General features: G+C 46.3%; 1 non-coding gene and 1 pseudogene across 1 annotated transcript; both read left to right on the plus strand.

Moving 5' to 3' along the window:
* The window catches only part of LOC138432436 (uncharacterized), a 146,087-nt pseudogene that overhangs the window by 32,255 nt on the left and 99,731 nt on the right, over positions 1-14,101 (plus strand).
* On the plus strand, positions 10,670-10,742 carry TRNAE-UUC (transfer RNA glutamic acid (anticodon UUC)). The gene has a single exon. It is a non-coding gene; the product is annotated as a tRNA-Glu (tRNA).

Genomic DNA, 14,101 nt, shown 5'->3' on the forward strand with positions numbered 1-14,101 from the left:
ATCCAGGCTTGACAGGACAGAGAAGTCAGGGTCTCAGCCTTGATCCTTCTGGACATCTCTAAGGCTTCACTGTCCGCTATGGTAGCCCCTACCCTATGTGGTTATGCACATTTATTTCTTTATTTTTATTTATTTTTGGCATGCCATATGGGATGTGGGATCCTATTTCCCTTACAGGGATGGAACTTGTACCTCTGCCTTGGAAACTCAGAGTCTTAACCACTGGACCACCAGGGAAGTCCATGCTTACTTAAATTAAATTAATGAAAAGGAGAGCTAACTCATTGGAAAAGACCCTGATGCTGGAAAAGATTGAGGGCAGGAGAAGGGGACGACAGAGAATGTGATGGTTGGATGGCATCACTGACTCAATGGACATGCGTTTGGGTAAACTCTGGGAGTTGGTGATGGACGGGGGGCCTGGCGTGCTGCAGTCCATGGGGTTGCAAAGAGTCGGACACGACTGAGTGACTGAACTGAACTGAACGGACTGAAAAGGAAAGTCTCTAGGGTCCAATCACACTAGTCACACTTCAACTGTTTGATAACCACATGGAGCCATGGCTATTGTATTGGGTAGCAACGATATAGAAATATCCATCATTGCAAAAAGCCCCTCGGGACAGCCCTGCTCTGAGACAGTCTTCTTTCCCCTTACTGCTTTTAGAACCCTGGTCAGCTTAACGAAAGGAGCATCTGCTTACATTTACACCTGTATTCTCTCTCCCTGGAGCATTTGTATGTTCTGCCTCCTCTCTGCCTAGGAAGTGGATATTTCCAGTGCATAATAAAGGATTTCTGATATGTAGGATGAAGCCATGGGCCTTCCCCTACTGAAGACATCTGAAAGCTTAACCTACATTTCCCAGACCCACTTTCAGCTAGAATCACTTCCACGAGGTTAGAAGACAGAAAGGAATTGGAGGCCAGCTTCCTAAAGCTTTGGGCTGTTCTCTTCTAGCAAATAAGAAAGAGCAGTTTCCAGCTCCTACTGCAAGGTGCTGAGAGGTGGCTGCAGCAGTGGCTGGAGTCAGCATTCCCATGTCCGGCCACCAGCTTCATGATTCATGAGGCAGCTTTTCCATGACCAGAGTGCAGACAGTAAGTGCAGCTTCCTCTACCCAGGATCCTGGTCCCTGGGTCACAACTGTGTTCCTGGAATTAATTTTCTGTTTTGCAGTGTCCTAGTATTCATTCTTGAGGCCAAGGCTGGAACTTAGCCCTCTGCCCCTTCAAATGACTTTGTAAATATTTAATTCCCTGTATTATATCCCTTCTGCTTAAAATACCTAGTGTGGTTTCTGTTCTTTTCACTGAACCCTGAATATTTCAGCAAAAAGCCAGGAAACAGCTGGGTCAGGTAAATTGTAAATCAAGGCCACCATCTGGGCATCTCTAAAGTATAAATTGCCCACAGACAAAATGATTTATCCTGAAAGCAGCAATTCCCAACCTCTATCACCATGGACCAGCTGGGGGCTTCTGCAGAGCTGGACCAGTTGACACCTGCCTTTGTTTTATGAAATGGTTTTTATATCCCAGCTCTTATAGAACCAGACACCAAGAGGTCAAAGAGGCAAGCCAGCTTCAAACATCATAGATGGTGAAAACAACGGGTTTTTCAGTCAGTTCAGTTGCTCAGTCATGTCCAACCTTTTGCGACCCCATGGACTGCAGCACGCTAGGCTTCCCTGTCCACCACCAACTCCTGGAGTTTGCTCAAACTCTTCTCCATTGAGTTGGTGATGCCATCTAACCATCTCATCCTCTGTCATCCCCTTCTCCTCCTGTCTTCAATCTTTCCCAGCATCAGGGTCTTTGCCAATGAGTCAGTTCTTTGCATCAGGTGGCGAAAGGATTGGAGTTTCAGCTTCAGCATCAGCCCTTCCAATGTATATTCAGGACTGATTTTCTTTGGAATTGACTGGTTGGATCTCCTTGCAGTCCAAGGGACTCTCAAGAGTCTTCTCCAATACCATAGTTCAAAAGCATCAATTCTTTGGCACTCAGCTTTCTTTATAGTCCAACACTCACATCCATACATGACTACTGGAAAAACCATAGCTTTGACTGGACAGACCTTTGTTGGCAAAGTAATGTCTCTGCTTTTTAATATGCTGTCTAGGTTGGTCATAGCTTTTCTTCCAAGGAATAAGTGTCTTTTAATTTCATGGCTGCAGTCACCATCTGCAGTGATTTTGGAGACCCCCAAATGCACAGATGACACCACCCTTATGGCAGAAAGTGAAGAAGGACTAAAGAGCCTCTTGATGAAAGTGAAAGAGGAGAGTGAAAAAGTTGGCTTAAAGCTCAACATTCAGAAAACTAAGATCATGGCATCTGGTCCCATCACTTCATGGCAAATAGATGGGGAAACAGTGGAAACAGTGGCAGACTTTATTTTTGGGGGGCTCCAAAATCACTGCAGATGGTGACTGCAGCCATGAAATTAAAAGACACTCCTTGGAAGGAAAGTTATGACCAACCTAGACAGCATATTGAAAAGCAGAGACATTACTTTACCAACAAAGGTCCTTCTAGTCAAGGCTATGGTTTTTCCATTAGTCATGTATAGATGTGAGAGTTGGACTGTGAAGAAAGCTGAGCGCTGAAGAATAAATGCTTTTGAACTGTGGTGTTGGAGAAGACTCTTGAGAGTCCCTTGGACTGCAAAGAGATCCAACCAGTCCATCCTAAAGGAGATCAGTCCTGGGTGTTCATTGGAAGGACTGATGTTGAAGCTGAAACTCCAATACTTTGGCCACCTGATGCGAAGAGTTGACACATTTGAAAAGACCCTGATGCTGGGAAAGACTGAGGGCGGGAGGAGAAGGGGACGACAGAGGATGAGATGGTTGGATGGCATCACCGACTCGATGGACATGGGTTTGGGTGAACTCCAGGAGTTGGTGATGGACAGGGAGGCCTGGTGTGCTCTGGTTCATGGGGTCGCAAAGAGTCGGACACGACTGAGTGGCTGAACTGAACTGAACTGAACAAAATAAAGTCTGTCACTGTTTCCACTGTTTCCTCATCTATTTGCCATGAAGTGATGGGATCAGATGCTATGATCTTAGTTTTCTGAAGGCTGTTTTAAGCCAACTTTTTCATTGTCTTCTTTCGCTTTCATCAAGAGGCTCTTTAGTAACTCTTCAATTTCTGCCAAAGGGTGGTGTCATCTGTTTTTCTGAGGTTGTTGATATTTCTCCCGGCAATCTTCATTCCAGCTTGTGTTTCATCTAGCCTGGCATCTCTCAATGTACTCTCCATATAAGTTAAATAAGCAGGGTGACAATGTACAGCCTTGACATACTCCTTTCCCGACTTGGAACCAGCCTGTTTTTCCATGTCTGGTTCTAACTGTTGCTTCTTGACCTGTATACAGATTTCTCAGGAGGCAGGTAAGGTGGTCTGGTATTCCCATCTCTTTCAGAATTTTCCACAGTTTGTTGTGATCTACACAGTCAAAGACTGTGGAATAATCAATAAAGCAAAAGGAGATGTTTTTCTGGAACTCTCTTGCTTTTTTGATGATTCAACGGATGTTGGCAATTTGATCTCTGGTTCCTCTGCCTTGTTAAAATCCAGCTTGGACATCTGGAAGTTCATGGTTCATATACTGTTGAAGCCTGGCTCGGAGAATTTTAAGCATTACTTTGCTAGCCTGTGAGATGAGTACAATTGTGCGATAGTTTGAACTTTCTTTAGGATTGCCTTTCTTTGGGTTTGGAATGAAAACTGATCATTTCCAGTCCTGTGGCCAGTGCTGAGTTTTCCAAATTTGCTGGCATATTGAGTGTACCAGTTTCACAGCATCATCTTTGAGGATTTGAAATAACTCAACTGTAATTCCGTCACCTCCACTAGCTTTGTTTGTAGTGATGCTTACTCAGGCCCATTTGACTTCACATTCCAGGATGTCTGGCTCTAGGAGGGTGATCACACCATCGTGATTATCTGGGTTGTTAAGATCTTTTTTGTATAGTTCTTCTGTATATTCTTGCAATCTCTTCTTAATATCTTCTGCTTCTGTTAGGTATTAAATGTGTTTTTAATTAATACTAGATTCAAAAAAGCAGAGTTACAGCCCCAATGGTATGTTCAAAATGTGATCAAACTCAAAAGTACGTGAAATCAGCCACATTACACTGTGAATCACAAGTCACAGTTATATTTGTTCTGTGGGTGTGGAAAAAGCAACTTTTTTCATCATGATGGAAAAACAGCACAAAGACTTCTGACACCTGGTCTGATGTATCTCCCTGCCACCTCTGACCCCTAGGTCCTGCTCACCTGTCTGCAGCATCTTGTCCACTCTTGTGGATACTTGCGTGGCTTCACCTCCCTGATCCGCAGGTGCTTTACTCTACCCCATGATTCAGTAATTCCAGCACAGTAAGTGAGACTTCCCCCCAGGAGCGGCAGCTCTTTGAAAAGCATGTCCCCATGAGCCCACTGTCATCTCCTTGGGAATCTCCTCGCAGCAAGATTGCCAAGTGTCTCTGCCCATTTGCTTCTCCCAAGTGGTCACCAAATACACACTGGACACTGTTGTAGGTTGAATAGTGACCTCGAAATTGGTGGAAGTCCTGACCCCAGCACCTCAGAATGTGACCTGATTTGGAAATAGGGCCTCTCCCATGTAATTAGTTAAGATGCGTGTATGTTCAGTCACTCAGTCTTGTCCAGCTCTGTGAGACCCCGTGGACTGTAGCCCAGCCAGGCTCTTCTGTCCATGGGATTGTCCAGGCAAGAATACTGGAGTGGGTTGCTACTTCTTCCTCCATAGTTGAGATGAAATCATACCAGATTAGGATGGGCCTCAAAGCCAAATGACCTGTGTCTTTAAAAGATGAAGGCCGGGGTACTCTTTCTACCCCCTTCTGATGTGTATGTCAGAAGCTTTCTCTATCTCCTTTATACTTTAATAAAACTTTATTACACAAAAGCTCCAAGCAATCAAGCCTCGTCTCTGGCCCTGGATTGAATTCTTCTCCTCCGGGGGCCAAGAATTCCGGCGTCGTGATTCAACAACAACCTTTCATCCTGGGGGCTCGTCTGGGATCCTTCAGGACAAGATGGGAACTAACAATTCCAGCCTCACTCCTTTGAACTGTATCTTGAAAACCTGGGATAGATTTGATCCCCAGGGCTTAAAGAAGACACACCTGGTCTTCCTATGCGATACTGCATGGCCTCGGTATCCCCTGGAGGACGGCGAACGGTGGCCGGTTGGAGGGTCTCTTGAGTGTAGTACTGTTTTACAATTAGACCGGTTCTGCAAGGAACAAGGGAAGTGGGCAGAAGCAGCACGTGTGTTGCCCTTTTTCTCTCTGCAAAATATGCCAGACTTATGTCCTAAGGGTATAGATTTGGTCTTCAGCTCCCTCCCGTCCTCCTACTTTGCCCCCGTACCCGGGGCTCCAAGCTGAGCTAACTGAAAGCCAGAGAACCCCCCTCAGAACAGCTGCTTTGGTCTCAGTGGAAATCTAAACAGATTCAAACTGCCCACGTGGAGGTCCAAACAACTCCTGTCTCAGTATGACCTCAGACTACTCTGGTTTCAGTAGAAACTCAGACCATCGAAGTTAGAGATGAGATGGAGGACAGGAGACAAAGAGAAAAAGAAAAACAGGCTTCTCCAGTCTATCCCTGGGATCATATGTGCAGAGCAGCCAGAGAGACAGAGGAACAGCCACACAAGCTGTTGCCTCTTCATGAAACACCCACCAGGAGAAATAATCAGTCTATGAGAGTTAATAAGCCCTTTTCTTATCAAGAAATACAAAGAATCAAGGAGGATCTGGAAGACTATTTAGAGGACCCAGAAAAATATATTAGAGCTTTTAAAGGTGTTACTCTGCTTTATGACCTTACTTGGAAGGATGTGATGTATATCTTGGGACAAACGCTGACTCCCGACTCAAAGACTTGAGTTGTGGGAAAAGCAGTTGCTTATGGAGATGAATGGCTTGGTAATGAATCAGTAGGAAAGAGGGAGGACGAGATAGCGGCCCTCCCCACTGGGAATCAGGCGGTCCCAGCTATAGAACCAGACTGGGACTACAACTCAGCTAAAGGAAGATGGGGTCAGAGTTATTTTGTCAGATGTATTCTTGAAGGACTCAGGCAGGCGCATTCTAAGCCTTTAAACTATAGCAAATTGGCAGACATACAACAGGAGGAGAAGGAAGCTCCCGGTAAATTCCTAGATAGGCTAAGAGAAGCTCTTCGCAGATTCACTGAGATTGATCCCGAAAGTGAAGAAGGAAAAGTGATCTTAAAAGATAGATTTATCACTCAGTCAGCTCCAGATATCCGCCATAAGCTACAAAAACGGGCGTATGGACCAAATCAGTCTTTAGATACAACTGGCTCAGATGGTCTATTACAGTAGGGAATATGAGGAAAAGAAAGAAAGGCAAAGAAAGACAAAGGAAAAGGCATAAGCTTTCGCAATGGCTATGAAAAACGCTCTCAAGCAGCCGGAGAAAAATGCCCAGAGGGACCCAGGTGAAAAGGGATGGGCTTGCTATTACTGTGGAAAGGAGAGGCATCTCAAGCAGGATTGCCCTCAGGCATCTAAGCTGCCCCCGGCTCCATGTCCGGTCTGCAAAGGACCACACTGGAAGAGAGACTGCCCTCAGAGGCATAGGTCTCTGGGGTCGGACTCTCAAGACAATCAGGACTGAAGGTGCCCAGGGGTCCCCACACAAGCTCCCATCCTAATTACACCTGAGGAACCCCAGGTATTAATAAATGTGGGAGGCCAGTCCGTCGATTTCCTTTTAGATACTGGGGCAACTTACTCTGTGCTTACTGAAGCCCCTGGCCCACTTTCTTCCCGATCTGCTTCCATAATGGGACTGTCTGGACAAGCCAAAAGGTATTATTTCAGTTATTCTTTATCTTGCAACTGGGATTCTGTGCTATTTTCACACAAGTTTCTGATCATGCCAGAATCTCCCTCACCCCTTTTGGGGAGGGATATACTGAGCAAGGTCCATGCCTCTGTTTTTATGAATATGGAGCCCTCCCTTTCTCTTCCTCTAGTTGAACAAAAAGTAAATGCTAGAGTATGGGCTGATGGAAAATCTGTGGGTCGAGCACAAAATGCTATTCCTGTAGTTGTCAAGCTCCAAGACCCACTCTTATTTCCACATAAAAAGCAGTATCCTTGTATATTTTTGAGATTAGTTGTTTGTCAGTTGCTTCATTTGCTATTATTTTCTCCCATTCAGAAGGCTGTCTTTTCACCTTGCTTATATTTTCCTTTGTTGTGCAGAAGCTTTTAATTTTAATTAGATCCCATTTGTTTATTTTTGCTTTTATTTCCAATATTCTGGGAGGTGGATCATAGAGGATCCTGCTGTGATTTATGTCGGAGAGTGTTTTGCCTATGTTCTCCTCTAGGAGTTTTATAGTTTCTGATCTTACATTTAGATCTTTAATCCATTTTGAGTTTATTTTCATGTGCGGTGTTAGAAAGTGATCTAGTTTCATTCTTTTACAAGTGGTTGACCAGTTTTCCCAGCACCAAGTAACTTATGCAACTCAATTCCAGAAAAATGAACGACCCAATCAAAACATGGGCCAAAGAACCAAATAGACATTTCTCCAAAGAAGACATATGGATGGCTAACAAACACATGAAAAGATGCTCAACATCACTCATTATTAGAGAAATGCAAATCAAAACCACAGTGAGGTAACACTTCACACCAGTCAGAATGTCTGCGATCCAAAAATCTGCAAGCAATAAATGCTGGAGAGGCTGTGGAGAAAAGGGAACCCTCCTACACTGGTGGTGGGAATGCAAACTAGTACAACCACTATGGAAAACAGTGTGGAGATTCCTTAAAAAATTGCAAATAGAACTGCCATATGACCCAGCAATCCCACTGCTGGGCATACACACCGAGGAAACCAGAATTGAAAGAGACACATGTACCCCAATGTTCATCACAGCACTGTTTATAATAGCCAGGACATGGAAACAACCTAGATGTCCATCAGCAGATGAATGGATAAGAAAGCTGTGGTACATATACACAATGGAGTATTACTCAGCCATTAAAAAGAATACATTTGAATCAGTTCTGATGAGATGGATGAAACTGGAGCCGATTATACAGAGTGAAGTAAGCCAGAAAGAAAAGCACCAATACAGTATACTAACACATATATATGGAATTCAGAAAGATGGCAATGACGACCCTGTATGCAAGACAGCAAAAAAGACACAGATGTGTATAGCGGACTTTTGGACTCAGAGGGAGAGGGAGAGGGTGGGATGATTTGGGAGAATGGCATTGAAACATGTATACTATCATGTAAGAATCGAATCACCAGTCTATGTCTGATGCAGGATACAGCATGCTTGGGGCTGGTGCACGGGGATGACCCAGAGGGATATTGTGGGGAGGGAGGTGGGAGGGGGGTTCATGTTTGGGATCGCATGTACATCCGTGGTGGATTCATGTCAATGTATGGCAAAACCAATACAGTATTGTAAAGTAAAATAAAGTAAAAATAAAAATTAAAAAAAAAAAAAAGGCAGTATCCTCTGAAACCTGAGGTTAAGGAAGGGTTAAAACCCATCATTGAAAATTTAAAGGAACAGGGACTATTAATTCCCTGTAACAGTCCTTGCAACACTCCTATTTTGGGTATAAAGAAATCAAATGGTAAATGGAGACTAGTTCAAGATTTACGTATAATAAATGAGGCTGTAGTTCCTTTACAAAAAAAAAAAAAAAGACGAAGGCCATGTGACCTCTTGGCTTCTGAGATGACCCAGACTCTGTCTGTGGAATGTGTTTCTCCCTGGGCCTCTCTTGCCTTTTAAGACAGACCATATTCTATCTATAGAATGTGTATCTATCTAAATAAATCCATTCTTAAAAAAAAAAAAGTAGAAGACGACTAAGGGCATGTGAAGACAAAGGCAGAGATCTGAGTGATGTCATGCAAACCAAGGAACACCAAAGATGGCCAGCAACCAACAGAAGCTAGAAAGGCAAAAAAAAAAAAAAAAAAAGGCTTTATCGCTTTTATAGTTTTCAGGGTAGCTTGTCCCTGCTGATATCTTGATTTTGGACTTCTAGTCTCCAGACCTGTAAGACTATAAATTTCTTTTGTTTTAAATAACTGGTTTATAGTGCTTGGTTATGACAGCCTTAGAAAACTAATACCAGGCAATGGTCTGTGAGTTGGGGTCCCGGGGGCAAGGACGAGGCGTTACCGCCATCCTCCGGGGGCTCTGAGCCTCTCCGTCCCCAGATTTCTCAGGGCCTCCTTCCTCCTGTCTCCCCACAGCTTCCTCCTTCTGCACCTCTAGGGGAAGGATGGGCAGTGGGTTTCAGCATCCTGGTGTGGCCAGCCATCACATGATTTTGAACCAGAGGCCGTAGCCCCCGGCCCTTTAGCTCAGAGGACTGCTTTAGTCCTGCTCTGATGCTAATATGGAATCATAATGCCTTTAAAAATTTTTTTGCTTTGTATTGGGGTGTAGCTGATTCACAAACAATGTTGTGATAGTTTCAGGTGAACAAGGAAGGGACTCAGCCATGCATATACATGTATCCATTTTCCCTTAAATCCTTGGGGGTTCTAATTTTACGGATGGGGAAACTGAGCCCCAAGGGGCTATAATGACCTGTCTAAGATCAGGTTGGTTAGTGTTGGAATGAGAATCGGTGTCAAGGCCCCAGACTCCAGCCTGGGTGTCCCAAGCCCTCTGAGCCCCAGCAGGTGCAGGAAACAAACCCCCACTCCTTCCCAGAGGCTGTGTATCCTCAGTCAGTGATTCATCTCCGGGGGCCCCTGGGTGTCACTCATGACAAGCCCTGCCTCCTTCTTCCCACATTCACCTCCGGACCCTGCTGGCCCCAATGACTGGCCCTCAGTCTGCTGGAGCTCACTGATTGCTGGCTCTGAGGCCTCTGGGCCGAGCTGACATCCACACTGTGGACCAGGTCTGTCCCACCTGGGACTCCAGAGCAGAACGGCAGGGAGGGCCTGGGGACTGAGGGCTGGACTGGTGGCCTGCATCAGCCACAAAGCAGAGCTGGACGTGGGCAATGCACAGGTGCGCTTGTCCATGCAGCAGACAGCCGGCATGGATGCATGAGCTCAGCACGTCTGCGCCTCCCAGGCTGTGTGGGACCCAGGCCTGTTAAGGATCTCCTGAAAGCTCTAAATCTTCCCTTGTAAAATGAAACGTTCAGACATACACAGAAAATTTTGCACATGATTTTTCAGAGGCTTGCTAGCCACGGAAGTCCATCTGTGCTCATCTTAGGGAAGAGATAGATGCACCCCAAGATGACAGTTAAATTTTCACTGAAATATGTGGTAGGCATTCTAGGGCCTACCTTATGCAGGAGTCCTTAGAACCAGAAATCGTTACCTGTGTTGAGTGAAGAGGAAAGGCTTTTGGCACTTTCCTAGCTGTGTGGTATTGGGTGTGTGAATTCATTTGTCTGAACCTCTAACCCATTCCAGTGTTCTTGCCTGGAGAATCCCAGGGACGGGGGAGCCTGGTGGGCTGCCGTCTATGGGGTTGCACAGAGTCGGACACGACTGAAGTGGCTTAGCAGCAGCAGCAGTTTCCAAATATGGCTTTCACACATGAGGTTGAGACATAAATCTTAAATGCCTAGGGACATCCTTGGTAGTCCAGTGGTGAGGACTTGGCACTTTCACTGCCGAGGGTCCGCGTTCAATCCCTGGTTGGGGAACTAAGATCCAACAGCAGAGTGGCATAGTTAAAAAAAAGTCTAGTAAAAGAATAACCAGCAATTTAAAAATTAACCAAAAACATCCTTTATACAGTGATCCTTTTTCTCTTTCTCTCTGTGTCTATATATAATATTCCATATGTATCTGAAAAGATATTCACAGGTGTTACCAAGAGATTTAGACAGAACTAGAGATAATTAAATGTATTTTTCTGCATTCAACAAAGAACATTTATTCTTTTGGTATACACAAGAAAAAATACACATGATTATTTTTTCAAATTAAGTGCCTAATACAGTGTTTGCCAGAGAGCAACGGGCCAATAAATAAAGCTTATTATTACATTGATGTGTTATAGGAAATAGGTTGCCATATCGTATAAAGCATATTATTAAAGAATCACTATGTTCATTCATTCACAAGACATCTATGGAGTACCAATGACATGCCTACAATGTGTTGCCCTGGACCCAAGGGACAGAGTGGGTGTAGAAAAGAAGCAGTCTTACAGGATGGGGAAGGGATGAGAGCAGACAGAAAGCACAAAGCGCCATGTGCCCACACGAGACTCCCAGATTGCTTTCAGAGGGTGGGGAGATGGGGGTGCGTGTGAGGGTCGAGGAGGTGAGCACTGCTTGAACAAGCAATGGCTCAGCAACACACCGCTTCCTTTTTTGGGCCATGCCTCGAAGCCTGTGGGATCCTAGTTCCCCAACCAGGGACCAACCTGGGGCCCTCAGCAGTGAAAGTGCAGAGTCCCAGTCACCGGACTGCCAGGGAATTCCTCAGGGTGGGAAGGAAGGGTTTCCAAGGAGGAGATGGAGATACAGGGGAGATCCCAGAGCGGAGAAGGAGCCAAGTGTAGCTGAGAATGAAGGGGCAGCGGCAGGCAAAACCCTCTGGCCTGGGGGCATAGAGGGGACTGGCCCAAAGAGCACAGGACTCCAGCCATAAGCTCCCAGCTGACACATTTTGACTTCATTCCACAGAAGATGGGGATCCCTGTGCTGCTTCTTGAGCAGGAACAGACCTGATCAGAGCTTAATGCTTTTTGTTAGGACCAAGGTCTTTTCACAAGTAGCAGAAACTAGACCACAGTGGCTCAGCCAAATAGGGTTTTTCTTATGTGATTTGTTTTGTTTTGTTTTTTTTCACAGACCATGGCATCTGGAAGTAGACAATCCAAATCTAGCCTGTAGGCCCTACTGTGTTATGAATGAGGTGGGTGCCTTCTACCTTTCTGGCCTACCATTCCTGGAGTGTGACCTTCTTCCTAAGGTTGCCTCGTAGATACAAAATGGCTGCTGCCTCTCCAGGCTCATGTCCACAGATTAGGCAGACGGGCAGGAGGAGGAGGAGTGTGGGGAGGAAGAAGGAGGAGGAGGAAGTAAAAGAGGGGAAAGAGGGAATGGGGAAGGAGAGGGGAAAGGGAAGGTAGATCCCATTTGTAAGAAAATCCCTAATAGGAAAACCTATAGAGATAGAAAGTACATTAGTAGTTGTCAGGGGCTGGGAAGAAGAGGGAACAAAAGCTGGGAAGAAGACAGGGAGATGCTGGCTAAAGGTATAGGGTTTCTAACATTTCCAAGGTGACAAAATGTTCTAAATTGACTGTGGTGGTGGTTGGAGGCTCTGTGAATGTACTAAGAATCATTGCATTACATTGTACACTTGAAATAGATGAACTGTATTAATCTCAGTAAAGCCCCTTCTTACTGCCTTTCCCTTAAAGGATGTAAGTGGAAAACAGGCTCAGATCCTTCCTGAGAGCCCACAAGAGGCCCCATGGGAGTAGGGGTAGGATGGAGAGAGTCAGGTGGGTCTTGGCAGCCTTAGACCCTAGAGGGAGTTCAGGTCCAGGCCTGAGCTGCACCCTCAGGGCTCAGGGAGGAGCTGCATGGCGATGCTGGGCACCTGCTAGAGCCCTGCTGCACCTGCCTCGCTCGTGTTCCCGGTCACCCAGGGCAGCCCTCATTCATTAGTGCCCATTCAGTGAGTCATTCACTTAGCCAGCATCCCTTGGCATCCACTTAGTGCTTCCAAACTTCCCATTCCCCCTCCTCATAGATGCCATTCTTGTCCAACTTCTTACAGACAAGACCCCTGCCCTCTCAGAAATGAACAGACTGGCTGAAAGAGAAACACAATTCTACTGTTTCATACTGTACCATCCATTACACTCTATTTATCACAAACTTCGTAAACAGGGGACCATACCACCAAGTATAAACTCCTTATGCTTATGGTCCTTATAGAACGATAGAATTCAGATGAATTTTCCAATGTAATAAAAATCAATTACTAAAACCAAGAACAATGTAAATGTCTTTCTGCACCCAGATTCTGGCTTGCAGAGTGGGGGCCCTGTGAAGCCAGCCCTTCCCCCACAGTTTTGATCCTAAGTCCTGATCTGTGATGTCACAGGGGTCAGAAGGGTCAGTCAGAGGACTCAGAGGGATGGTTTGCCCTGACCTGGATGGGGCAGAGTGTGGAAGTCTTTGGGCTGGTGGTGGAGGCACCCGAGCAGGAGTCAGGGCTGGGTTCAGGGGATGGAGCTGGAGAGATGGGCGGGAAGGTCTGGCAGTGGGGTGGTGGGGGAGAGGAGGCAGACTGATCCCTGGAGAGCCTGAAAGGCCAATTGCCAAGGCTTGGGCATTGTCCTGTGGGCATGCGGAGTCCTTGAGGGCTATTATAACCTCGTTTCTGTTTAGCAGGACAGTGCTGGCCGCAATGCAGAGGCAGAAGGGAAGACAGACGATATAGGAGGTTAGCACCACAGTGGGACATCCAGGTGGGTGGTCTAGGATGCCAGGCTGAGCCCCGGAGAGAGGCCTGGGCTGGACAACTATCTGGGCATCAGCAGTGGTGGCCAGGAGCAGCCCCTGACTGACTTGGGCACAGGGACAAAGAAGGGAGGCCTCAGAATCAGTGCCAAGGGCCTCCTGATGAAGCCTCTGGTGGAGGAGAGAAAACGTGGTGGGTCTCAGAGGAGGGCACTCAGGGCTGGGCCGGACCACCTCCCCAACCCTGGGGCCTAGCTGAGGCTAGTAGGCTCCCAGCTCCCCGGCCCTGACACTCACATTGGCAGCCTTTGCTTCTCAGGCAGGGCCTAGGGACGAGGGCAGTCCCCAGCCTTGGGGATGGACTCAGGCCCGGAGGAAACAGATGCCCACCTTCCGAGGTCTGTTTTCCATTCCAGTGCCACCATAAATCGCCTGGAACAGCCCCCACCCTCCCCCGGCTGCTACTTTGCAGTCGGGGTGTATCAGTCATGATAAGACATTACTTAAAGCACCGGTGACAGGGCCTAATCAGTCTTGTGAAATATAGACTTCTCCCCACACTGCGGGCAGGGCCG

The sequence above is a fragment of the Ovis canadensis genome, chromosome 2, assembly GCF_042477335.2.
Source record: "Ovis canadensis isolate MfBH-ARS-UI-01 breed Bighorn chromosome 2, ARS-UI_OviCan_v2, whole genome shotgun sequence".
Classification (NCBI taxonomy): Eukaryota; Metazoa; Chordata; class Mammalia; order Artiodactyla; family Bovidae; genus Ovis; species Ovis canadensis.